Here is a 26,657-nt window from a genome sequence, read left to right as displayed (position 1 = left end):
ACTAATGTTCCCACTTGAGTTAGTTAGCACATGAGGAGTTGTTTTCTACAATGTTTATCAAATAAAATTGGCTTTATGCAAATAAACTTAGAGCTTAGAACGCCATTATATCAATGCTAGTACTTACTTTAGTGTTAGATTGCGAGTACTTAAAGTACTCACGGCTTTGTCCCTGGCTATTCCAATGGCCAGAATATGAAGCCGAGCAGCAGTACGAGGAGGACGATCAGCAGGACGTCTACCACAACTAGGAGCTTCTAACGTCAAGCGTTGGCCTGTGGACTAGAGAGTCCTTGTATCTTACGCTTCCGCTATGAACTTGTGTTTGTTCGTTGATCATTAGATCAACTATTTGTGTAATATGGATCATGTGATTCCAATTTGTAAGACATTATGGTTTGTAATGAATGATGACTGTGATACTTAACTATTATGCCTCGCAACAACAATTTCCTGTTATTGCGATGTATGACATAATAGGCATCCGGACTTTAAAAATCCGGGTGTTGACAAGTTGGTATCAGAGCCATTGTTTGACCTTAGGAGACCCTAGTTAGAAATGGACGTTCTGAAAAATTGAGTTTCAAAAAGGAATGAAGTATTTCTGAAAATTTTAATCCTTGTCTTCTCTTTGAGCTCTTTGGAAAAAAAAAACAAAAAGACATGCTCTTCCTTAGAAATATAACTAAAATTTTGCCACACTTGTTCACTTCTCTAACTTAATCCTTTACTTCACTTTCAGATGGAGCCCGTGAACACGAAGTTTTACCAGCTTGGGAATGGGGGAAGCTTGATCTTCGAGCACGACCTCAACGCCCTGTCCGACCACCTTGGTCGCCCGCACCCAGAGTTCCATGGATCGCAGATCGCGAACCAGCCAGGAGGCGAACTGCAGTGGATCATCACCGCTGACTTGAGGGGAAAGATGGAGCCTCCCACTTCTGAGAGGATCCTCTTCTCCTTCATGGAGAGCAACTGGTTGGACGGACTTGCCCGCGCCCTTCAGGAGGGACTCGCACGCCTGTGCGGGATGAGCGGGGAGGCACTCAAGCACCCTCGCTTCTCTCACCTCGCGAGGCGTAACTCTGCTGGAGAGCCCATGGACATGTCATCCCACCCGGAGCTGAAGCACCATGTGGAGCATCTAGACTTCATGCTGTACCACACGCAGCAGGATCTCGACCACTCCCGTGAGTACGCCAACCAGACTCACGCCCGCATCATCGAGCAAGGAGATGCCATCAAGATGCTCGCCAACGACCGCAGGACCCTCCGCCAGCAGCGGGCGAAGAGGGATGCCACCATCACTCGCCTCCGCGCGAAGATAGCAGCACTCGAGGCCACTGTCAAGGCCCAGGAGGAGCAGATGAAAAAGATGGAGGAAGATGGAGAAGACATTCAGGGAGGAAGCAACTACCTGAGTGACGACAAAGACTTCGAGGAGGATGAGAACACCGAGGGGGAAGACTACGACTTCCTGGACGACGAAGATGATGACCACACCCCCATCGATGTTGATGAGGATGAGGAGTAGTTCACTTATGCACTATCGTAGGTGTGAGTTGTATCCCGCCCCATGTATCGTAGCTTGGAGAGGAAGGGTTCTTAAAACCCTTAGTGTGTTAGCTTGTAATGTGTGTTGTTTGCTATGAATGAATGTATGTTTGTGTCATCATGAAAAGACTTCAAGTTTTAAGCTTTTGAACTCAAACACAAAACAAGCCATAGAAAATTTCCCTCTTATCTCATGATCTATCTCAACACTCAGATGGCCCCTCCAACTCGCAACGCAAATCAAGACGCTATGATGCAGATGTTGCAAGTTATGCTGGAAGATAGAGAAGCAGAAAGAGCTGAAAGGCAAGCCAACATTGCAGCACTTCAACAGCTTGCCAACAACAATCAAGGCCACCATGATCATCCAGGATCCAAGCTCAAGAACTTCCAGAATACCAACCCGCCAGTTTTCAGCAAGACTGAGGAACCACTTGATGCAGATGATTGGCTCCAAACTATGGAGAACAATCTAGAAGTAGCTGGAGTGGAAGAGAATGAGAAAGTGCTGTTTGCCACGCACTACTTAGCAGGACCAGCAAGAGCTTGGTGGACAAGCACCCGTGCCATGAACGCGGGACAGTTTATCACTTGGACTGATTTCAAGCTCAAATTCAGCAAGTACCATGTGCCCCCGGGTCAGATAAAGAAGATGAGAGATGAGTTCCGTGAACTGAAGCAAGGCCGGATGTCCGTGGTGGAATACCGTGACAAGTTTCTCACACTGTCAAGGTACGCCCCGGACGAGACCGACACTACTGAGAAGAGGAAGGAAAGGTTCCTGAACGGACTGCATGACGAAATGCAGACTGTGTTGATCAACATCCCCTTTGCCGACCTCGAAGCCCTTGTTGACTCCGCCATCCAGATGGAAGGCAAACTGCACCAAGCCAGCGAGAACCGCAAGCGCCGCATGATGAATCAGAATGGGCCTAGCAATGCCCCAAGGTATCGCCCCAACTCAGGCGGAGGCTTCAGGACCAACAAGCCCAATGCACAGATGTCACGTCCGGTTTATCAGAACCGGAGTGGAGGAAACCCCAGGCCGGGAGGCCACCACAACAATAGCAACTACAACACCAACAACAACTTCAACCGCGCTCCTCCAAGAGCCCCCAACAACAACAGCAACAACACCAACACCGCACCAAGGACCGGGAGCAATGCAATCCCCGTCGCGAACAAGCAGGACAAGACCACCATCACTTGCTATGAGTGTGGTGTAGTGGGGCATTACTCCAATGAGTGTCCCAAGAGGCTCGCCAAGCTTGCAGGCAACCCCGCACCACCTGCTCAGCAGCAACGCCGTGTCTCCACCGGCAAGAAGTTCGCCCCCAACAACCCGAACAACCGCGGAGTTCGCCTCTACCACATGAATGCTGAGGAAGCCCAGGAAGCACCTGACGTGGTGCTGGGTATGTTCTCTGTTAACTCAATACCAGCAAGAGTGTTGTTTGATTCTGGAGCATCGCATTCGTTCGTTACAGAAGATTTTGTGTGCACTAGTAAGATTCAACCAATCAGCTTGAAACATGTCATGGTAGTTCAAATACCTGGATCAACAACTAAAGCTAGAAAATTTTGCAAAGATGTCCCCATCAGAATCCATGAAATAGACTTTTATGCAAACTTGATTGTTCTGGGAACAAAAGGATTGGAAGTAGTCCTGGGTATGGATTGGATGGCGAAACATCATGGATTGATAGACTGCGCCAAGAAGGCCATCACCATGACAAGTAGCACCGGAATACTAATAGAACACTTATCTGAAAAACTACCCAGAAATTTCACCTGCAACCAAAGTGTAGCTAAGCCAACTCTGGATCAAATCAGGGTCGTTTGTCGATACCCTGATGTGTTTCCGGATGATCTACCCGGTATGCCCCCGGATAGGGATATCGAGTTTATCATCGAGTTAATCCCTGGAATAGGACCTATAGCCCAGAGAGCCTATAGTATGAACCCCGCAGAGTTAATGGAACTGAAGAAGCAACTGGACGATATGATGTACAAAGGTCTGATTCGACCAAGTGCGTCGCCTTGGAGGTCACCAGTTTTGTTTGTGGATAAAAAGGACGGTGCCACTCGTTTGGTTACGGATTATCGTAAGCTTAACGATGTCACCATCAAGAACAAATATCCCCTGCCGAAGATAGAAGATCTGTTTGACCAGCTAACCGGTGCCCAAGTATTCTCAAAGATTGATCTGAGGACAGGTTACCATCAACTAAAGATCCGAGCAACAGATATTCCAAAGACTGCCTTTACCACCAGATATGGACTGTATGAGTACAACGTCATGTCCTTTGGACTGACCAATGCCCCCGCTTACTTCATGAATCTCATGAATAAGATCTTTATGGAATTCCTGGATAAGTTTGTCGTTGTCTTCATCGACGACATCCTTATCTACTCCAAATCAGAAGAAGAACATGAGCAACATTTGGAAGTGGTTCTAGAAACCCTTAGGCAGCATCAGTTGTACGCCAAGTTCAGCAAATGTGAGTTTTGGCTGAAAGAAGTAGGATTCCTGGGACACATCTTGTCTGCAGGAGGAATTGCCGTAGATCCCGCAAAAATCAAAACCGTTGAGGAATGGAAAGCCCCAACCACCCAGACTGAAGTCAGAGCATTTCTGGGATTAGCGGGATATTACCGCCGATTTGTTGAAGGATTTTCAAGCATCGCAAGACCAATGACTCAACTGCTGAAGAAGGACCGGAAATTTGACTGGAATGACAAATGTGAAGAAAGCTTTCAGCTACTCAAGCTCAGATTAACCACAGCCCCAATACTGATCATGCCCGATGTCACCAAGCCATTTGATGTCTATTGTGATGCATCCAAGACTGGTCTTGGATGTGTGTTGATGCAAGAAGGCAAGGTGATATCTTACCTATCAAGGCAACTGAAGCAACATGAACAGAACTATCCAACTCATGACTTGGAGTTAGCAGCCATAGTGTTAGCCCTGAAGGTTTGGCGTCATTACCTCATGGGTAATCGATGCGAGATATATTCCGATCACAAGAGCCTGAAGTACATCTTCACCCAGAAGGAGCTGAACATGAGACAGCGCAGATGGATAGAATTAATCAAGGATTACGACATGGAAATTCACTACCACCCCGGCAAGGCCAATGTGGTAGCGGATGCCTTGAGCAGACTGCCGTGTCAGTTGAACTCCATGATCGCAATAGAGCAACCAAGCCTGTACCAAGAGTTTGAACAATTCAGACTAGAGCTAGTGAGCGAAGGATTCCTCGCCAGCATTGAGCTTCAACCCACTTTGATGAGCCAGATAAAGGAAGCCCAGAAGGGGAATGCCAGCATTGACGGAATAAAGAGTCAGATAGCTGCAGGAAAGGCACCAGGATTTACCGTAGATTCTGAAGGAGTTCTTTGGTACAACGAACGCCTGTGTGTACCGTCAGATTCAGAGTTGAAGCAAGTCATTCTGAAGGAAGCTCACGATACACTGTATTCCATTCACCCCGGAGGAACCAAGATGTACCAGGACCTGAAGGAACAATTCTGGTGGCACGGAATGAAGCGAGAGATAGGAAGCTACATCACCAAGTGTGATATCTGTCAACGAGTCAAGGCAGAACATCAACGACCTGCAGGACTGTTGCAACCTTTACAGATTCCTGAGTGGAAATGGGATTCTATCGGTATGGATTTTATCACAGGATTGCCCAAATCTAGCCGAGGAAATGACTCCATTTGGGTAGTCATCGATAGGTTGACCAAGGTTGCACATTTCATCCCCGTCAAGACCACATACCAAGGCCCAAAGCTAGCTGAGTTATACATCTCCAGAATAGTCAGCCTGCACGGAACCCCGAAGTCAATTGTGTCAGATAGAGGATCACAATTCACCTCAAGATTCTGGCAGAAAGTGCATGAAGGACTAGGAACCCGTCTGAATTTCAGCACAGCCTACCACCCACAGACTGACGGACAGACCGAGAGAGTCAACCAGATACTGGAAGATATGTTGAGAGCCTGTGTGCTAGAGTACGGATCCAAATGGGAAGACTGCTTACCATATGCAGAATTCTCCTACAACAATAGCTATCAAGCCAGCTTACAGATGGCCCCCTTTGAAGCCCTGTACGGAAGAAAATGCCGTACCCCTCTGAACTGGTCGGAAGTCGGAGATAGTCAAGTCTTCGGCCCCGATGTTCTCCGCGAAGCCGAAGAAAAGGTGCACAAGATCCGCGAGTACCTCAAGACCGCCCAGTCAAGACAGAAGAGCTACGCCAACAAGAGACGCCGAGAGATGACGTTCGAGATCGGAGACTTTGTGTATCTCAAAGTCTCACCCCTCAAAGGAATGCAGAGATTCCAACTCAAAGGAAAGCTCGCCCCCAGATACGTCGAACCATTCAAGATTCTGGATCGCCGAGGAGAAGTCTCATATCAGTTGGAACTACCGGAAGAGATGTCCGCCGTACACAATGTGTTTCACATCTCACTGCTTCGGAAGTGTCTAGAAGTGCCTGAGAAGACCGAAGTATTCAAGAACATCGACCACAGAGCCATTGATATCAACAAGGATCTGACCTACCGCGAAGTGCCTATTCGCATCCTTGAAGAAGCATTCAGGACCACCCGCACCAGAAGTATCAAGTTCCTGAAGATACAATGGAGTAATCACACCGAAGAAGAAGCAACTTGGGAACGCGAGGAAGACATGAAGAAGGAATACCCAGATCTCTTTAGTACCTAGTTTTCTCCAGATCTCGGGACGAGATCTTTTGTAAGGGGGAAGGGTTTGTAACATCCCAAGTTTCAATAAAATATACAAGAGAGAGATTTCAAGAATCCAAAATTTGGGGCCAACAAAAACTTTTTCTCATCATATAGGACTATGCATATTAGCTCACCTTATTAATTTAATTTAGTGTGCTTTTGCCATGATGTTTGTTTATGTGTTACTCCCACTCTAAAACCCTAGCAATGATCACTTGATCACCCAAAGTCAAATAAAAATGAAATAGAAAAGGATTTCCAAAAATCCACTTCACACTCACATAAGGCCTATGCCATTTTTTACAAATCTTTGATCTAGGCCGAATTGATTTGCACCATCACTTGTAAATGGTTACTAAACACTTTTAACACCTTTGAAATCAATCCAACTCTTTTTCAAATCAAATTTGAATCAAAATGGAGCTCACATGTGATTATGGTCATATGTGCCATTTTTACCCTGATGCCCACTTTGAGCCCCTGAATTTTTACTTTTCACTTCTACACTTGGTCAAACCTTTTCACCTCATCCAAGACAACATCAAGCACTACAACTTTGCCCAAAGCCACCACCCCAAAATCATTACCAATTTCAAATGGGAAGCAAGCAAAGTTGGAACTTTCTCACTTATGTAAGATCATATGCAAAATGTGATTTTGCATCTCAATTCCATTTTGACCACCACCACCACCAAAATGCTCCATCTAATATGTGATTGCAACCCACCAAAAAGATTTGCAAATTTCAAATATATTTTTCTTTCGGGCATTTGATCGAACACTTGGCAGGCAGGGTATCAAATGTTGCCCATACTGAAAATGGGAGAGGACCAAGTCCAACCTGAGCCTCCACTGCTACCCTGGAGCCTCCCTTCACCTCCCTGCCACCTCTCACCCACTTGCCAAGCCCTGGAGAAGCTCCACTTGACCAAGACATGCCATGCCGTGGCATGTCATGCCTCTCTCATGCCCTCTCTCCCTCTGGTCAATTCCAACATACATCACCGTGTCAATCCTCTCCCTCACACTCACCTGATGCTGCCCAGCCACTGACTTGACGAAGCCATGCCTCGGAAACGCCAGGATCAGCGCGCCCAGTGGCGCCCAGAACGCGTCCATGCCGCGCCAGAGCGCGCATGACGCCGACCCTGGACACGCCAGGGCGTGACGACGCCCACGGCCCTGCGTCCCCTCCACACTCGCTCTCAACGCCAGTAGACGCACAACGGCTCCCTGCATCGCCTGGACACGCGCACGAGGCCGCGGGAACGCCGCAGACGACGACCGCGTCCACGACCGTCCGCCATGGCCCGAGCACTCCCATCAAGCGCGCCAGCGCCACAGAGCCTCTGCGGAGCCACGATCACGCTCGTCACCCTCGCCAGGACACCAGCCACCGTACGCGCCCATCACTTGCCCCTTGGCGCCCTTGGAACGGCGACGACAACGATGACCCCAACTCCGCCCTTCGGTCACCTCTCGCCGCTATAAAAGGGGAGCCCCTCCCACTGAACTGAGCATGCCAACACCTTCCACTCATCCTCACAGCTCTCCTCGACCGCTCAATTTCACCAGCTAGCCACCCCACTGCTCCAATCGCAAGATCGACGCCGCCGCCAGTACACGGAGTCCGCCGGAGCAGGAGGCCGCCATTGGTGACGCAACTGCTTCCAGGCGCCTCCTCATCTACTCCAACGTCGCGGCGCACAACTCCGACGACCGCCGGAGCTCCGACGACCTCTCCGACCCCCTACCTCCGCCTCCCGTAAGCCTCCCCCTCGCCGGAGAAGACGACCACCCTCGGCCGTCGATCTCAACTCTAATCGCACGGCCCTCCTCTCCCCGTACCGCTTCGGGCGTTAAGTCCCGCTGACGCGTGGCCCCCACGCTGTCAGGCGGCCCGCTGCGCTGGACGCAGTACTGGGCCGGCCCAAGTTCTTTTCCCGCGCGAGCCCACCGTTTGAATTCAAATTTGGAAATTAGAAAAAAATACTCTAATCTGATGCAAACTTTGAAATTCAATAGTGACAAATCTACTCGGCCAAATTTTACAAACTTTATATTTTTGGAAACCTTAGGAAATTATCTACACAATGACACTGGATAGAACCCTAGATCTATTGTAGAATTAAACTGGCAAAATAAACAAGGCAGGGACTTTTCTGTCTTAAAATAATTCTTAAAAATCAACCATAAATGATTTTCAGTAAATTCCACCTCCAATAATTCACATTTCACTTATACTTTTTGTTTCTACAAAAATATGCCATGCCTACTTTGAAGGATCATGGCTTAGTTGTTTTAAATGCCCTTATGGCTATTTCTAGTCAAAGATTTTGTCCAAAACTATTAAGAAATCTTATGAGGGAGTTTTCTCTCATTTAAATCTTGTCACCACCAATTCCAAATGAAGTGGAGACTCTGGTTATTTAGGTCCCATAGGAATTGTTGGTGATATTAAATCTTTGATATGCTAGAATTAAATGGTATGAGGTGCTCACCTCATTTAAATCATTTTCTCCAAATGATAAGTGTGAAGAGGTTGACTTGGGTCAACCTAGGTCACATATTATGCATACGAGAAATTAAATCTTAATAAGATAATGAGAGGAAATTATTTCTCTGAACAATTCAAAGTAACAATTAAGATTAGTATGAGAGGAAATTATTTTTCTTAATTAATAAGAAAAACACATCCACCAACAAAATAGTAATATGTGATGCTAGTTCAAGGGTGTGAACCTTGTTTGTGCCTAGTTTAGTAAATTAGTTTGGTGTGATGATTGTGTACTCCGTATTCGTATTTTAGACGCTAGTACCGAGGAGTACCAGGAGGAGGAGGAGGTCTACTTCCAAGAAGAAGAAGACCACTTTGACCAGTTTCCCAACCAAGGCAAGATAATACTCTTGCAAAGTGCAAAGCTCACCATGAGCAAAGCATTACCCCATTCACTTTATGTTTATGATCCAATTTCCCAGTTTTATTTTACCAGCTTTACTTACCTTTATTTTATCAAAGTACTTTTAAGTTATGAGTTACCTGGTTAGTTTGAGTTAGTACAAGAGTATCAAACTTAGCCTAGAAGCAAAGCAAATACTTAGCACCCCTCATACCTAGTTGCTAGTGCTAAATTTAAAATGACTACTCTAGATGGGAACATGTGTTGCTGAAATGATGATGGTGAAAACCTTGGAATGATTAGTCATTTCCATTGAAAGATTTTGAAGGTGAATATGACACTGAAGTTGACTTGGTGACTTTGCCTAAAAACTGATGATTGAGTTGGATGCGATACCTTTCCAATTTTTGAGTACCCCCACAATACCTGATTATGGGTAGGGCTTAGCTGGAAATTTACGTGTCTTAGTATGGGTTCCCTCTAAACAAGCATCATCGGGGTTATGCCGAAAGCTGCCTCTACAACGAAAGAAATGATGTGATATGATGTGATATGAGGTGAATGTCCGGCCCAAGCCCTGTGCAGTTCCCGGGTTAACAGTTGGTTTTCACCGGGAGGCCAAGCTCATGGGGAGAGGTGCCTATACTAGGGTGTGTAAGTGAAAGGTTAACGGTTGATGATCCGCGTACTGAGTTACGATTATTCGGGGTTTTATCCCTGACGGATGTAATCAAATGTTGTGGCACAAGTGTGCGATCTCTGCAGAGTATAGAACTATTCGAATAGCCGCGTCCGCGGATATGGACAATTGGAAAGGCCATTCTGTTTCCGTCATCAAAATTTATATCTTTATGACTGGTGTTTTTGAACTTGAACTTGAACGGTGACTTTGACTTGGAATCACAACCGAGTTGTGGGAATGACACTAATGTTCCCACTTGAGTTAGTTAGCACATGAGGAGTTGTTTTCTACAATGTTTATCAAATAAAATTGGCTTTATGCAAATAAACTTAGAGCTTAGAACGCCATTATATCAATGCTAGTACTTACTTTAGTGTTAGATTGCGAGTACTTAAAGTACTCACGGCTTTGTCCCTGGCTATTCCAATGGCCAGAATATGAAGCCGAGCAGCAGTACGAGGAGGACGATCAGCATGACGTCTACCACAACTAGGAGCTTCTAACGTCAAGCGTTGGCCTGTGGACTAGAGAGTCCTTGTATCTTACGCTTCCGCTATGAACTTGTGTTTGTTCGTTGATCATTAGATCAACTATTTGTGTAATATGGATCATGTGATTCCAATTTGTAAGACATTATGGTTTGTAATGAATGATGACTGTGATACTTAACTATTATGCCTCGCAACAACAATTTCCTGGGATTGCGATGTATGACATAATAGGCATCCGGACTTTAAAAATCCGGGTGTTGACACATGGGCCTTGGAAATCATAGCCAAGAATAACGATAGGCCTTCCTTGGCGGCCTGTAGACGGCCCAACAAAAACCGACAACATCATGGACCGCCTTTTATGGGCTAGCTTAATCTGTAGTAGTTAAGGCCGTAACATGGGCCTTGGAAATCATATCTAAGTTGGATCGATGGGCAATAGATGGCCCATTTGTGGTGTGCCACGTGGCACCTCACCATGCGACACGTGTCACGTTGTGGTACGTCCACATACGTGGACGTGTCAAAATCCGGATGGATATCTCGTACGGTGCAGGTTGCAGCTATGAAATGTTTTATTGGTCCACGTGGCAACTCTTTCAATGGGCCATGTGCCTGCATTTTATTAGTCCACGCGCAGGAAGCCGGATCATGGTCTCCTCGCGAGACGACAAAAACGACATTCACCCGACCGACTGACATTTTAATCATTGACCTGACAGCCTGACACAACGATCGCTGGCAGAGGGGACCAGTGCTATGACGGATATGGCCGTCACGACGGACCGGGCCGGGTGGGCTTTGGGATTGGGCTCTGCCGTCCTGGATCTGTGACGCGCCTCCCTACCGTCATCCGGGCCATCTGTGACTCGAGATCCACCACGGTCCTGCAAACCGTCAGTATGAGGCCACCAGGACGGATTTTGCCCTTTCGCTGACGAACAAAAATCGTGGCAGAAGACCTAATTATTACCGGTGAGACTAGGCTAAAAAATGGAGTCATATACACTTTTGGTACCACAACTTATATTGGATGTGCAATTTAGTATCAAAACTTGCAAAACGAGCGCCAGAGATACCATAACTTCTATCAAGGAAACAAATAGGTCCACAATCATTCTGGAGCTGACATGTGGCACTGTATTTTTTGCAAAAATACACCTATATATATTTATCTATCACATTTCACCTTGGTGATGCTCTACACACAGTTCCCCATCTATCAGTTCTAGAAAACTGATAAAAAATAAAACATGACATGAATTGGATTCGAACTCTCCAACATATGCGTTTGTGTAGACGCAAATGCCAAAGAGGCAGCAATCCTTCTATGTTATAATTCGATATGTCGCCCTATTTAGGGTTTAGGCGCTATGGCGCTGGCCTAAGGGCAGCGTTATGTACGGTTGCATGCGGTCGTGAGCGGCGGCAAGGAGGTGACCCTGCTGGGCTGCACATTGACGGCAGTGTTGTACATAAAGGCCAGACACATAGATCGGCGGGCGAGTTGCTCACCGCCTCCACGAGGATGTACAACTCGGCAACACGCTCGATACGTACAATAGGGTGCTCGTTGGTGGAAGCAACCCACTGTCCACACATTTTTTTCGATAAATAAAAAATATTAATATTAAGAAGATACCAATTACACCTAGCTTTTGGAACTACGCGCCAGCTAAAAAATAAAAAATAAAACTAAGAGAAAAAGCCCTGCTACGGTGTTCTAACCCTAGCAGTAATAATACATCTACCACCAAGACAACATCTAAACTTCAGGCTCTCCAAAAGCGACACCTCCAGAAAAATAAACAGTGCACAATGCGCCGTCATCGCCCGATCAAGATCTTAGGTTTTCACACTGAAGATAGTTCTCGCTCTCAAAACAATGCATCCAACAAGGTCATTACCGGGCACAACCAATTAAGGCCAAGCCTTGGATTTTTACCTTGAAAGTTAAAACTCTGAACTTCACATATGCTTCCGCCCCCACTTTCATACTGCTACGGAGAGAACCAGAACACCAAGAAAATCTCTCAACATTACAAAGATTCGAACCTCCATTGCTAGCCCTCCAATTCGGCCTTCATGATATTTTCCGCCTCTGATTTTCACCATGATCAGAATGTCATCTGATGGCAACATAGAACAGAGCTTTGCGCTGCTCCCTTCAGAACCAAACGGTTGGAATAAAATTACGGGTGCGCGCGACCGAATACCACCCGATCCAGCAAACTTCGGGCAAAAGATGCACTGTTCCATTCGTCGGCAGCACCTTTCAGAACTCATCGCTCCAGCTAGATGAAGAAGAATCGGCATCCGAAAGGTCTTAATCTTCGCAAAAGAAGAACCTTAGGACCACCACATTTATTCAAGCCCTGCGAGCAGCCCCCACGTCAACCACACGTGCATCGGCTACGTGTTCTCCAACGTGACATACTCGACGAAGTTGAGCCTCGAGGTGTGGCATTCCTACCGGCCCACTCACCAGGATGAGAGGCTCGACATCATGCGGCCGCGTGTGCTGCTAGCGCTGTAGAGGTCAGATACAGGGAGACGACGGTGGTACGGTTTGAGGTGTCCAATGGCACGCTGGTAGGAGGGGAAGCCGCGGATCTTGTGATGTGCGTGACCCACCAGCATTCGCAATGCTATTCGGGATGAACCAGAGATTGATGATCTTGTCCATAGCGAAGGTCCCCAAACTAGACATCAAGGTGAACGAGGTGGAAGTGGCCGCGTTGCCAGGATGCTACCTCTTGTTTGCGGTGTACGCCGGCGTGTCCAGCTAACAGTTTTACGTGGGTGTGCAGTGTGCTTACAATCACATGAGTCAACAAAGATGAAGATGGTATGCGCTGCCATCTCTTTTTGTCCACGTATAGGGCACCTTCACCTCTCTCTCTATGTAAAATAGAACAATGCCTAGCATGATACAAATGGTCCATGGCTCTATTGGCAAGCACCTATTGTCTAAGTTTGCAAGTTCGATTCTCAATATTGGCATGTTTTATTTTACTCAGTTCTTCTACAGCTGATAGATGCATGGGACCCGCCTGTAAGGTATCATTGATGTGACATGTGATAGAGAAAATATAAGGGGTATTTTTTGCAAAAATAATAACGCCACACGTCAACTCCAAAATAATTGTGAACCTATTTATTCCCTCGATACAAGTTGTGGTACCATAAATACTCGACTTACAAATTATGGTATTAAACTGCACATTTAATACATGTTGCGGTACCAAAAATATATATAGCTTCCAAAAATGCCGCCCCGCATGATCAGGGGAACATCAAGAATACGCAAGCATTTATTTACTGTCACTCGTACTGTTCATTGTCTGCTGCTACATGAACAGCTACATGTGTACACATTAGTAAAATATGAGCTCGCTTGATGCGGTTTATATTTTATTGAACAACTACTGCCAGTGCTCCTGTATTACAGCTCATCTTTGGTTACCAAAAGCGATGTAATGTTACGATCAGATCAAGTTTGAGAGCTCACACCAATCCAGCTTTGGTACCAAGATTCCATTAATTTGTACTACCTCCTATCCTGTGATTTAATCAACGTGTGACTACAACTACTTGTATGGTACGTAGTGCTCTTTTCCACGTCAATCTTTTACGATCGGAGTGAGGACTTTGTTGAGAGTTTCATCTGTATTTCGTTTTGTAACTACATCTGTCCGGCTGTAAGGCTGCATGCATCTTAACTATGCAGAGCCACATGTAATGCTTGTTTTCCCAGTAATAAAGCATCCATTATAAAAAAAACTTAGCAGTACGTCTAGAATATAGCATTCTAGAACTAAATCTTTCGGTATTTGTGAGGTCATTGTGCATATCTAAAGTACATATAACACATAAATGGATATATTAACCTGTTATAGTCGATAGATCGAGAATAATTTATTTTTTGAAAAATGTAAACCGTTTCGCCCCTCGCGTCGCCTCCTCCATGTGATCGGGGAGGTGAAACCCAAACCCCTACGCACCCGTCGCCCACCTCCCTCCTCTTACCCTAGCCTCGTCACCCCCATAGACGCCGTCGGGCTAAGCTCGCGACGCCAGTGAAGGTGGCGGCGGGGATCTGAGCCATCGGCTTCTCCCGCAGTTGCTAGATGGAGAATCTCTGTGGTGGGTTTGCCATGACCGAGGCGGTGGCGCGATGAGCTTCCCCTTCGCGGGCAGGCTTTTCCGGCACCTTCCCAGCTGGGGGCTCGGGATCCGAGGCGGCGGTCTCTGCTGGTGTGGCGGCACGGGCTCTGCGCCAAGTGGCACACGTGATGCAGGTCCACCTCGTTTGCTGTTTGGACAGCGGGGAGGCAGAGGGTGCTGGCCATGGTACGGGGGCCATGGCGTCGGTGTCCCGAACCATATCAGAAGGATGGCAGCTCCCCGTTCGTTTGGCGCGCCCCACCCTTACGGTGCTCAGCTCCGGTGGTTTTTTTTACAGCGGATCCATTGTTGGCCCGGTTGCTGGAGGAGGTGCGGATTTTGGGAGAAATCCCTCGCTGGCGGTGCTAGCCGCGGGCGTCATGTTCTTTCTGGAGCATCTTCGAGGTATCTTGCCCCCTCCCTTCCCCCGATCTATACCCAAGAGAAATCCTTAATCCCTTGGATTGGGCGGCAGCGACGCCCCGTGCGCCGTCACCTTCCTGAAGGTGTGGTAAGGGGATCCTAGCAGATCCTCCTAGAGTGTTGCCCGATCTTCCACAACGAGAACCCGGGTAGATAGATACCTCCAATTACGCGTGGAACGCAACCTGAAGTAGGTGATAAATCCAGCAAGCAACATGATGGAGATCACCACGCATCAAGACCAAAGCACGACAATCCTTGGTGAACACAGGAACCTCCGCATCAACTATAATAGATAAACAGCGGAGCCGTCCCCGGAGGGTTGCTTCACTAATCACACAAGCGATAGCGTCTAAACTTAACTCAAAACCACTTCTCCTCCACAACGAACAAGCAGCAGCAACAACATGGAAGCAGCAGCTGGTGCAGCGGCCATCCTGGACGTCGGTCCTCCTGGCCAGGGTGCCGGTTCAGCCGGCCTGTGGACCGGACCATCCAGCCTGGGCCCCGGTCTGCCGGCTTGGGGGCCGGGCAAGTCACCTTTGCTCCTTGGAAGCTGCCCCCGTGGGCACCGGTGCTGGGCCCGGTGGACGTCGGCCTGCCCGGTCTGCCGGCTTGGGGGTCGGGCAAGTCGCCTTTTCTCCCTGGAAACTTCCCCCGTGGGCACCGGTGCTGGGCCAGGTGGGCGCCGGCCTGCCCGGTCTAGCCGGCCATGCCGGCCGTGGTGCCGGTGCAGCCGGTATGGGGGCCGGTCTGCCGGCCGTGGTGCCGGCCCGGCCGGTGGTAGGGCCGGCCTGCTAGGTCTTGGCGATGGCTGCCTGACGGATCTAGCTTCTCCTTCCTCGCAAATTTACTGTTCTTCGCGATTTCTTCCTCTTCCTTGTTGCCGCCACCTCCTCCGCATGAACTCAGGCTTCCTCGATCTTCACCAACAGTTTGGCGATAGATTACCCAATGGTATCCACTCCAAATCGAGAAAAACAACAGCGAGCAACAATCAAATTGCACCGCGGTCAACCTAGCGCTCTGATACCAAGATGATACGGGTTGTTGGCCCGATCTTTCACGGTGCACCTCGTTGATCCAATGGATCCGATAACTCTTCCAATCACGTGTGCGACACACGTAACCTGAAGATGAGGAACGCCAATCCGGCGAGCAACTCGACGAAGAACAACGAACCTCAAGCTGGATAGACATGCCAAGCTCGATAACCCTCGACAGTTCGAGGACCTTCTCGCACGCATGATCACCCTTGACAAGCTCAAGAACTATCACGCCTTTATTGATGGATAACTGGACGAACGTCCGAGAAGCCGTCACAGATGCCGATCCCATAGAAACGGTGATAATATGAACTTGGAGTTATACATTATTCTGATTCAATCTAATCTACCAAACCCTAGCTGCACCACCTCCTTATCAGAGCTCTGGGTTGCTCACGACGAGGTTTTGTTGATCGATCTCATCGGATCGGTTTGCATCAAAGGAGATTGGCTCAAGGTTGAAGGAGGTTGAGGTGGACGAAGGTCTTGTGCTGTTGGGGCGCAGTTTTTCCACCCTCTCGGGTTGTTTTTCCTGGCAAAATCGCGAATTTCGAGTTTGAAATCGCGAGAAAGGAGCTGCAATTTCCATCAGGCGGCCCGCGCCAAGTCCCGGTAGACCGGCCCTACCACCGGCCGGGCCGGCAACACGGCCGGCAGACCGGACCCCACATCGGCTGCTCCAGCGCCACGCCCGGCATGGCCGGCTGCCAGACCGAGCAGGTCGGCGCCCACCGGGCCCAGCACCGATGCCCACCGGGACGGATCCAGGGAGCAGAGGCGACTCGTCCGACCCCCAGTCCTGCCATACAGGCTCCCAGGCCGGCTGTTCCGGCGTCCAGGCCGGCCATACCTGGCCCCCAGGCTGGCTGTACCGGCGTGCAGCCCAGCATTACCGACGACCAGGCCGGCAGCACCGCCTGTGCTGCTCCTGTTTGTTCGTCGCGGAGCGTATAAATTTTTTTTTCAAGGAGGAAGACATTCGTGTTTCAAAAGAGTGCATACTCAGATGTTTTCAGCTTATTTGGATCTAAGGCGGACAAGATTAGTTCTGTTTGTTTTCGGTCATATGCATGGTGCGCTTCAGTTGCATTTGGAAGGATGCTTGTGTCTTCAATCAGGTTGATGGCGTAGAAGACCAAAGGGCGTCAAGGACAAGTCAATCTAGTCGAGAGGGAGGATGAGGTGTGGAAGACTGGCGAGGCTTCACGGGCTTCAGCCAGTTTCCGGCGGTTCACCTTCTGTTTGTTGGTGTTTGTGTGAGTTGTAAGTTGTTCTTCAACATCTTTGTACCCTAGCCGTGTGACTTTATTAATTTAAAGCTGGACACTTTGTGCCTTATGTTTAAAGAAAAAATCAATAGTTCATTACAGAGCATAAGAATGGCTTATTATTTCATTGGCTACAAGCTATCAATGCAATGTCAGTCGGTGTTTTTACTTTCTACTGCTACTCTAAGTGTCCAAGGTGGATAGATGCGATTATCTGATACTCTCGCCACCTCGATATATCTTCTCTACTCGGCTACTCGCCTTGCATGAGCGCCAGACTCGACGTCTGTCGGCCACCCAGATCGCATCAGAAGCAGCGTTATGTGTTCCTCGAATACCCGGCAGCATGCATGCTCTCCCTAGGAGCCAGCGACGCTTGCCTGAGCCCTTGAGCTTGCGATAGCAGTAGTATATACATCACTAAGAGGTATATATGCATGCGGATGCACATGCAGGATGGGATGCCAGTCAAGGAGGAGCACAAACGGGAGCAGAAGTACACATTGAAAGCTCATGTCATCCCATGGAACTGCACATCTTGTTGGTACGCAGTTTGCCACTTGCTGGAAATATTCCTTCTCTTGATACCTGGAGATGAAGAGGTTAAATTCATAGTTGGGGATCAACAATGCTTGCAGCATGAAGCTAAATTGCCAGGGTGGTGGAGAGGGTTTTCATTGTTGGCGCGTCAGGGGAGCAGTAGCATCAAGACTATGGTTTGCCACTCCAGATTTTTGGTCTACATCACCAGGTGAGGCATTTGATCTTTCTCAAAACAAAGTGTGTAATTAGTTATTCTACATGTAGTTCCATCTTCCTTTTCTTAGTGCAGATACACCTGTTTGATCATTGTGTCTAATTAACTGTTAGGATTTGTCTTTGTATTAGTTGCATGTATGGAGCATGCCTTTGTTCGCCTTTCTTCACTATGGCTTGCCACTGCAGATTTTTGATCTACATCAGCAGGCGAGATCTCTCTCAAAACAAACTGTGTAATTACTTATTCTACATGTTGTTCTATCTTCCTTTTCTTAGTGCAGATTTTTTTGATAATGTTTCTTAGTGCAGATACACCTGGTTGATCATTGTGTCTAATTAACAGTTAGGATTTGTCTTTTTATTAGTTGCTTGGATGGAGCATGCCTTTATTCGCCTTTCTTCTTGCTTTCAGTTGTTGAACTACTTTATTTTTCAAGGGAAAGTGAACATTTGCCCTTTCATTGCTTAAACTAGGAATCTGATTGGTTAGCATACTTGAACATGATTGGACTTTATACAGAAAGACAGAGCATTCATTATGATTGAGTCAAGAAGATAATTATATGTCAGGACATATATTTTGGTATTATCCATCTCTGAGACTTCTCTTGACTAAATAGTGATAATATTGTGATGATGTTTGGAGCCAATCACTCTGACTGTATTTAACATTATCACAGAAGTGTTGTTTATTTGTTATTTACCATTCACCAAACGGAATTGTTATACCATGACAATCAGCATGATGCCCCATACCTCGATGAATTTGTGTACATGGACAACTTTTTTAGAAAACAGATCGTGCTGAAAATGATTGGCGATAAGCTTGCGATGAAGTATATCTCCTGTCATTACATTTCCCTTTGCATAGATATGACATCGTGCAAATTAATGGGCTTATGCATCCTAAAAGTGGAAACTTGACCCATGTGTCATGTACCCATGGGTCACGGGAATCTAACCTAAATAGATAAGATTGTGTGTTATCACCTATGGCATGTATACATGGATAACCCGATGACACATTTGTTGGCTACTGGTGCGAGTTTAGCCCCTCGTGTTACTCATACTGCTCATAGTGGGGGTAACATAGGTGGTAACATCATACATCTCAATGCATTTTGGCGACATGGCATACCAATAAATGAAGAAAGAAAGTGGGGTGGTAACTAGCTATGTTACCATAACATCACACATCTCAAAGCAATATGAGTCTACAACATAATTAATGATATATTGCATGACACCACATCTAAGTTACTACCCACTATGAAAGTAGTAACTTAATATATTACTAGTCTAAGTTACTCTCCACTATGAGCAGCCTCATTGAGTTGCCTAGTATGATTAATAATGAAATTAATAATTTTAGTGCTAGGTGTTTGATTATTTAATATGGTCATGTGTAATTGTATTCAATGCCCTTATTGATTACTTTAATATTAAAATGTTGCACTCAACTTCTAATATGGTATGTCTCTAAGTTTAATTAATTGTGTGTATGATAAACCAACTCAAACACCATTGTTTCAAGGTTGTAAACAGGTTGTAGTGGAAACTTCTAAATCTAGATCTAAAATGAGAAGAAATAAAACCACGAAGTCCACATAATCCATACCAAACCATTAATTCCAGACCCACAATTATCAACCCAATGGTTATAGATAAATTTTATTATTGGAAATTGTGTTAAATATGTGTACGACTAGACTATACAAATCTGGTAAAGATGGACAACAGATCATTAGCGAGACGATCGGGTCGTTCATTATACGGACTGCAGTAGCCTGTGGTGAGTGGTCGGACACGATGTTAGTGAGTTTTGGCATCGAATGTGATATATAAATTTAATGCATGAGGAAGAGTTCTCTTAGTCATGAAGTGGAGATATATTTGTTTGTGCCAAACCTTGTTAACAAATATCGCTGACATATTATTGTGATTGACTATCCTCAGATAATTTATGTGCACTTCAGATTCAGCAACACCCTATCTTTATCATTCATGTACATATACCTCTTGATCGTACTTATTTCCTTTATTTCTTTCTAAGTCTGTTATGTATACACTAATTATATTCTCATTACTACATAATTTAATTTGCATCATACATATCTATCATGCAAAAGATTCATGTCTTGGCTCTCAAAATGTGTATATTATGTGAAATTTCTTGAGATATTTTTGTACTTAAAATTAATGGAAGATCCTTATATACTCGGTGAACTTTCTGGATTTGTATAATGTTTGGCATACTATACATTTGAATTAATTAAAAAAACATTGAAGGCAAAACTATAATCGCTGAAATTTTAATTCATGTTTATTTGTAGATTTTCTTATTCCAACACCATTGAAGGAAAAAAACAACATGCAAGTAACAAGTAATTGTATTTGTCTCTTTTTTCATGCTTCAAGTACATATGTTAGTTTGACTTACTCGTATGATTTACATGGATGTAGTTGCAAGAATTACCATCCCGTTATGATTAGGAATATATCATGACTTACGTGGGATGATTTTTTTAGATTGCTGATGAAGACGATTCTCTGCTCCTGCTGAATCCATTGCCATGCATCAACTAGGAACCATGTATGGTACGTGTTTATGAGTTAATCAAAATTTGAAAAAAAAAATGACGCAAACTTTATATTTACGGTGTTTGGCATAAAAATCTAAGAAACCACTATTGAATTGTATTTTCTAAGTTACCTTTTAATCACCTATAAATTTTGTCAAGACACTAAAAAGACAATATGGCTCTCTCTTATTACTCGTTTATTTTATTTTGTTGTCATAAAGATCAAATATTTATTATCGGCTAATTAGTAAATGTATCATTAGTTAACAAGTGGAGGTACATTTGGTTTCTAAACTAGACATGCTTACAACTATGATCATTAACCTTTACTCCAAGTCAAAGCAGTAGGAATGCTAAACTATTCCACTATTATAGGAATTTTCTTTAACAAACAATCTTCGTATGTATCTTTTTCTTTCTTTCTTAGTTTATGATATTACCGAGAAGTTCTTACAATTTTTTTTTACTTATGTGTAAATCAACTACTAGTTTTTTTAAACTCTAACTATTAAAAACATGAAACTTTAAATTTTGTGTAGACTCTGATGAGTATATTCACCATTATTATTTTGTACGCTAATCGTTACATTTTCTACACATATATGATTTGGAATAATAGAAAATTATGTCCTACTTTTCATAAAATAAAGGGTAATTAGTATAATGAATCAAAGAACTGTTGAGTAGATACGGACAAAAAGTTTAAATTACACTATTTGTAGTATTTCATCATTTACTGTAGAACTAAGCTACTAATTAATTTCATATTGCAACAAACTTATGACTTGTGGTACCACAAATGTTACCAAGGAGATATCATTCACCATGGCTCATGACAGCTTATATAGACTAGTTCACATGGAATTCAAGGAAGAAAAATATCATTGAAAATTAAAACCTTTTAAAATAAATGAAAAATAAAATTTCATAAATATAATTGAAATTTATCTTTCGCATAAAAAAGTATAATACGGAAAAAATACTGGTTAGTTTGGTAAATCACATAAGTCGTATTATATTAAATACAATTGAAACATAACATTTCATTATTTTACCCTGAATGTGTGTATATTTTAAATTTTCTAGGTATTTTCATAATATTTAGGGATTTAGTTCAATTTAAATATTTTTCAGGGTCTTCATTTGAAAACTACCTTTTTTCCAAATTATGTTTGTTTTGAGTAAAACGTGTCTTATAAAAAAGTACATTATTCATCTGATTTTATTTATGTCAAGGTGTTCCCATGCGAAACCAGTGGCATGGCATTTGTCATATCGCTTTGTGTGTGGCCAAGGTCCAAATATTTTTGTTAGCTGTTGTTGTTCAAGCTTGTTTGGTTTAAAGGGTGACAAAATTAGAGACAACCCCCAGTGAAGCAATGAAAAGAAGAACCAGTTCCAGTGTGGGCAGTTCAAAAAAAAAAGTTCCAGTGTGGGCTATTGTCCATCACTTAGTGTCGGTTTATAACTGAAAAACTGAGGTTGATCTAAATGCAAAATAAATTGCTTCGAGGATGTTGTCTCGAAGTATCAAGCTCTTAGTGAGATTCCGTGCTCCTAAGCATGTGGATAATGATCAGGGGTGATAGGTTTGTCGTCGGTGAAAAAAGCTGCCGCGCTGGTGGACCTAGTTTTCCCTTTTTAGTACGTTGATTTGTTCAGCATTGCTACATTGTATATTTTTATTTAATACACAATCTAACATGCAAAGATTGGGTGGCTGCCTTCATTAAAAATATTTTGCTAATTCTTAGTTAATTAGTAGTATGACTTAGACTAGCCAATAAGAGTATCATAGGTATCATGCATGTCATGTAGACAAAAAATTTATGTGGCACATCAATTAATGAGGAGAGAGGTGAGAGTAGTACTTCCTCCGGCGGTTTAACAGGCACGCACGCAATTTAAGGTAAAGTTTGACCATCAAATTGGTCAATGAAATCTATACCTAATAATAAAAGCAAAAGCATTTCCGCGGTTTGGTCCGTGTTGGTACGTAAATTTTGGTCCGTCCTCCGTCCGTGCCGTCCAAAGTCCAAACCGAGAGGATTCCTTTTGATTCATTGCATAACAGAGTTTGACTCGAACATTGATTCTAATACCACGGGTCTCAGCTGTATATATACGAAGGCCACGCACGCCAGAATCAACAATCCAAGAAGAAGCTAATCGTATGCCCAGAGCACGTACGGACTAGGCCTAATGTGCTTTTATATCTCTTCCTACGCCGTATTGATTTGGTGGCCACCGGCGTGCGCGCGACTCAGCACTGCATCCTAGCTCGCCGGGATCCACACCGTACCGACCTGGAGCGGAGACATAGACAGTTTCCTACTACCGCCGCCAGCGACTGATCTACTCTCTGGCCGGTTCGGTCGCAACGGAGCTGCTTCGTGGAGCAGCTTGGTCGGGAAAACAGAGTAGTACAAGATACAACAGCGCGATGTGGCAAGTCACACGGACGGACGGACGAGGCGGGTCGGGGACAAGCGGGATCTCGAGGAGAGCCTTCTTCAGCCGAAAGACAACGAAGAACCGATTTAGGATGACCAGCACATGTGGTGGAGGAATCGGACAAACAGGGGTCGGAGAAGGCGAGCACGGCAACAAGAGATTTGATCGTGAAGGAGCAGATGTTGCTATTGTGGATTTCCAGCTTGCTACTGTGACATGCCATGGTCGACGGTGATGGAGGCGGCCGAGCGGATGGAAGCTAGAGACGTGGTCGAGCCATCGAGCGCCGCCAGGTGGACGGCTGGACGCCATGGTTCAGCGTCGTGGAGGACCAATAGTCGACATGGTCCGGTGACACGGTGGACGGCTGGAGGCCGTGGTCGAGCGCATCATCGCTGGGGGTCAACTGATCTGGGCATCTCGCGACTATTGTTGTGCTTCGTCTTGGTTGGGGATTGATTTGGGGATTTTGACCGGTCAAACCCATGTCTCTATATCAACGAGCTTGCTTGCCTGGATCGCTGTGGGATTCACTGCCAGCATGCAGATGGCCTGAGTTGCCGCCACGCGGGCCAGCGGAAGGACTGCCGCTAGATGCATTTTCGAAGAATAAAAATGTTTGATCGAAGATAGGCAGCTAACGTTGTTTTGTGTGTTCTCAAAATTGTTCTTTTTAGTAAATCTAGCTCATGTTTTATTTGCTTTTAATTTTTAGTTTCAAGTTTATGTCACTTTTTCTAATGTGTAAATTTTAGCAAAGCTACTTAATTGTTGTTGCAATGAAATAAAAAAGCTATTCCAAATAATATAATTATATTAACCTATACTTAATATAACACCTAAGGCATACCAACGACCTCGACAATGACTCCCTATATTTTCTTGTCATCTTTATCAACCGTTACTCACAAATTGCCGCATTGAGGGTCTTGACCGAGATCCTACACATGATTACCGATAGTGGGAAAATACATGGAGTTGAACAAAAACACGGGAAGACTAGACTACCAGAGTAGAAAATGCAAACATGTTACTAAATCCACGTGGCAAGTGATCGTCACCCGTTATAATGCATATTTTTCTCCCGTCGCAACGCACGGGCAGATTTACTATATAAATTATATATCTACAAAATAATGGTCAAATTAATTTTTTAAACTACGTGTGCGCCTGTTAAACTGGTCCGGAGGGAGTATCATAGGTAGATACAGTATCATAGCACGCAAAACTAGAAATTTTAGTGGAAAACAAATTATATACACATATTTGCATTGAGATTATACAAAACATTAAATAGGATGGAACTATAATACTAATTCATGATACTAGTACTATGCATTGTAGGTGTTCTATCATAAATTAGTATCATATGTATGCTACTAGTCTATGATATTTCACATTATGATTAGTCTAAGGTTAATTTTCAGTTAACTCCTAGACCAGAGAATTGCACCCTGATTCGCCTAGCTTAAATTGCAACTGAATCAGGTGGCTTATGGGTGAATATAGCGACCCATACTCAGCTCATTCGGGTCAGGTGCCTATGGGCAGATATTCCCCAGGCAACTGCTAGCTTGAGTTGCAACATGGTTGAAATTAGGATTATTTTAATTGCAACTTATAAAAGAACGCATGGATCAATGGAATATTTTCGGATTTGTGCTAGCCGTAAGTTGTAACATGGGTTAACTTAAAACTAACGATCGATGACATGATCGGGCTGAGAATTAACATATAACTAAGTCGACCAAGAATTTGTCACACCCGTTTTGAAAATACATAGTCTCAACAACAAATGAAATATGTGATGGCCCATCTTAGCTAGGTCGCATGTGGCGGGATGGGAGGGGGCTAAATTAGAGCATCTCCACCGGCGGCTCGATAGCGATTCGGGGGCTAGCGCTGCTTTTGGCTCACACCGGTGCACTCAAAAAAGCGTCGGCGTGGGTTTGAGCTCAATAGAAGCGCCAGCTTGAGCCCAACCCTGTGCCGGCCCCTTTGCAGAGGGCGTGAATCGGGCGCGCTGGCACCATCATCCATGTAGGAAAGCACCTGTGGGGCCCTTCTTCCAGCCAGACGTGTCAGTTTCCCCCTACTCCCGCCCCCACCCAAGCCGACTCCAACCCATCGCCGCCATCGCAGTCATGTCCCCGTGCTTTCCTTCCACCCCTCTTGTCCATAAACCGTTGTCCATCGACACTGCTGCCACTCCCTCGACCGGCCACCGCTCTTTCGGCCGGAATAGACCTCGCCGCCACCGTCGCCCAAACACCCAACCGCCCGCCCGCAAGGTGTTCGTCGGATTGCCGCGATGGACATCGACGAAGAGATGTTGGTGCAGTTGTTCATGGAGGAGGAGAACACTACCGCTGTCCGGCGGCAGCAGCATAACCATCTGATTCTGACGAGCCCCCTCCGCGTTCGCCAGCCCTTCCTCGTCGTGCCTCGACGCGGTGGTTCAAGGCCGGGAAAGAGGAGGAACATCGATCGGCATTGTCAAGCTGGTGCTATGCTGCTTGAATGTTACTACTTCGCCGCCGACGCTAGTCTTTCACCGAAGAAATTTCGGCGCCGGTTTAGGATGAACAAGAATTTGTTTATGAAGATTGTCTTCGGTGTTAGGGAGTACAGCGACTAATCATGAGTAAGCAAGATTGCACAGATTTGTGGGGCTTCTCCTCAATCTACAAATTCACTGCTACAATGCGCTGTCTTGCATACGGAGGTCCTCCAGATACATCCCATGATTACCCGCGCATGGAGGAGTCGACATGTTCAGAGGCTGTCTACAGGTCTTGCCGAGCCGTCATAGAGGTGTTTGGTGGGGATTATTTGGGAGCACCAAGGGCAGATGATACAGCTCGAATCCTGAAACAAAATAAAGCCCAAGCGTTTCCCGGGATGCTCGGATGCATCGACTATATGCATTGGGATTGGAAAAATTGCCCTTTTTCTTGGTAAGGGATCTACAAGGGGTATACAGGTGAGTGAAGTGTCATTCTTGAGGCGGTGGTAGACTAAGAGTTTTGAATTTAGCATGCTTTCTTTGGTATGGTAGGAACAAACAATGATATCAACGTGTTGGTGTTTTCCAGGCTCGCTGAGGGAGAATCTCCTCTCGTGAACTTTGAGGTAAACGGCCACGCATACAATAAGGGGTACTATCTAGCTGATTGTATCTATCCAACGTATTCTACATTTGTGAAGGCAATCCCGGCTCCATATTCGGAGATGGACGATTATTTTGCGACATGCCAGGAAGCAGCTCGCAAGGATGTTGAGCGTGTGACGTGGGCATTACCCTTCGGGTAACCGATATTGCCCTATCCTGTACAATCTAGTTGGAGGCCCATGAAGGCACTTGAAGGCAAGGCGGGCCACTTGGACGGCGCAACAGAAGATTCCTTGGCGGGCAAGACAAGGAAGGAGCCAAACAAGGAAAGTTTAGATTTAGAACTACTGTAAATCTAGTCGTACTCGGTTAGACCTCTTGAGACCTGGCTTCCTATATAAAGGCCAGGAGAGGGGCTGCCGAGGGACACGATCAATCATAGCAATCTTAGCCACCAGAAG

The sequence above is a fragment of the Lolium perenne genome, chromosome 3 (genome assembly GCF_019359855.2).
Source record: "Lolium perenne isolate Kyuss_39 chromosome 3, Kyuss_2.0, whole genome shotgun sequence".
NCBI classification, from domain to species: Eukaryota; Viridiplantae; Streptophyta; class Magnoliopsida; order Poales; family Poaceae; genus Lolium; species Lolium perenne.
Note: the sequence above shows the minus strand (reverse complement) of the source record.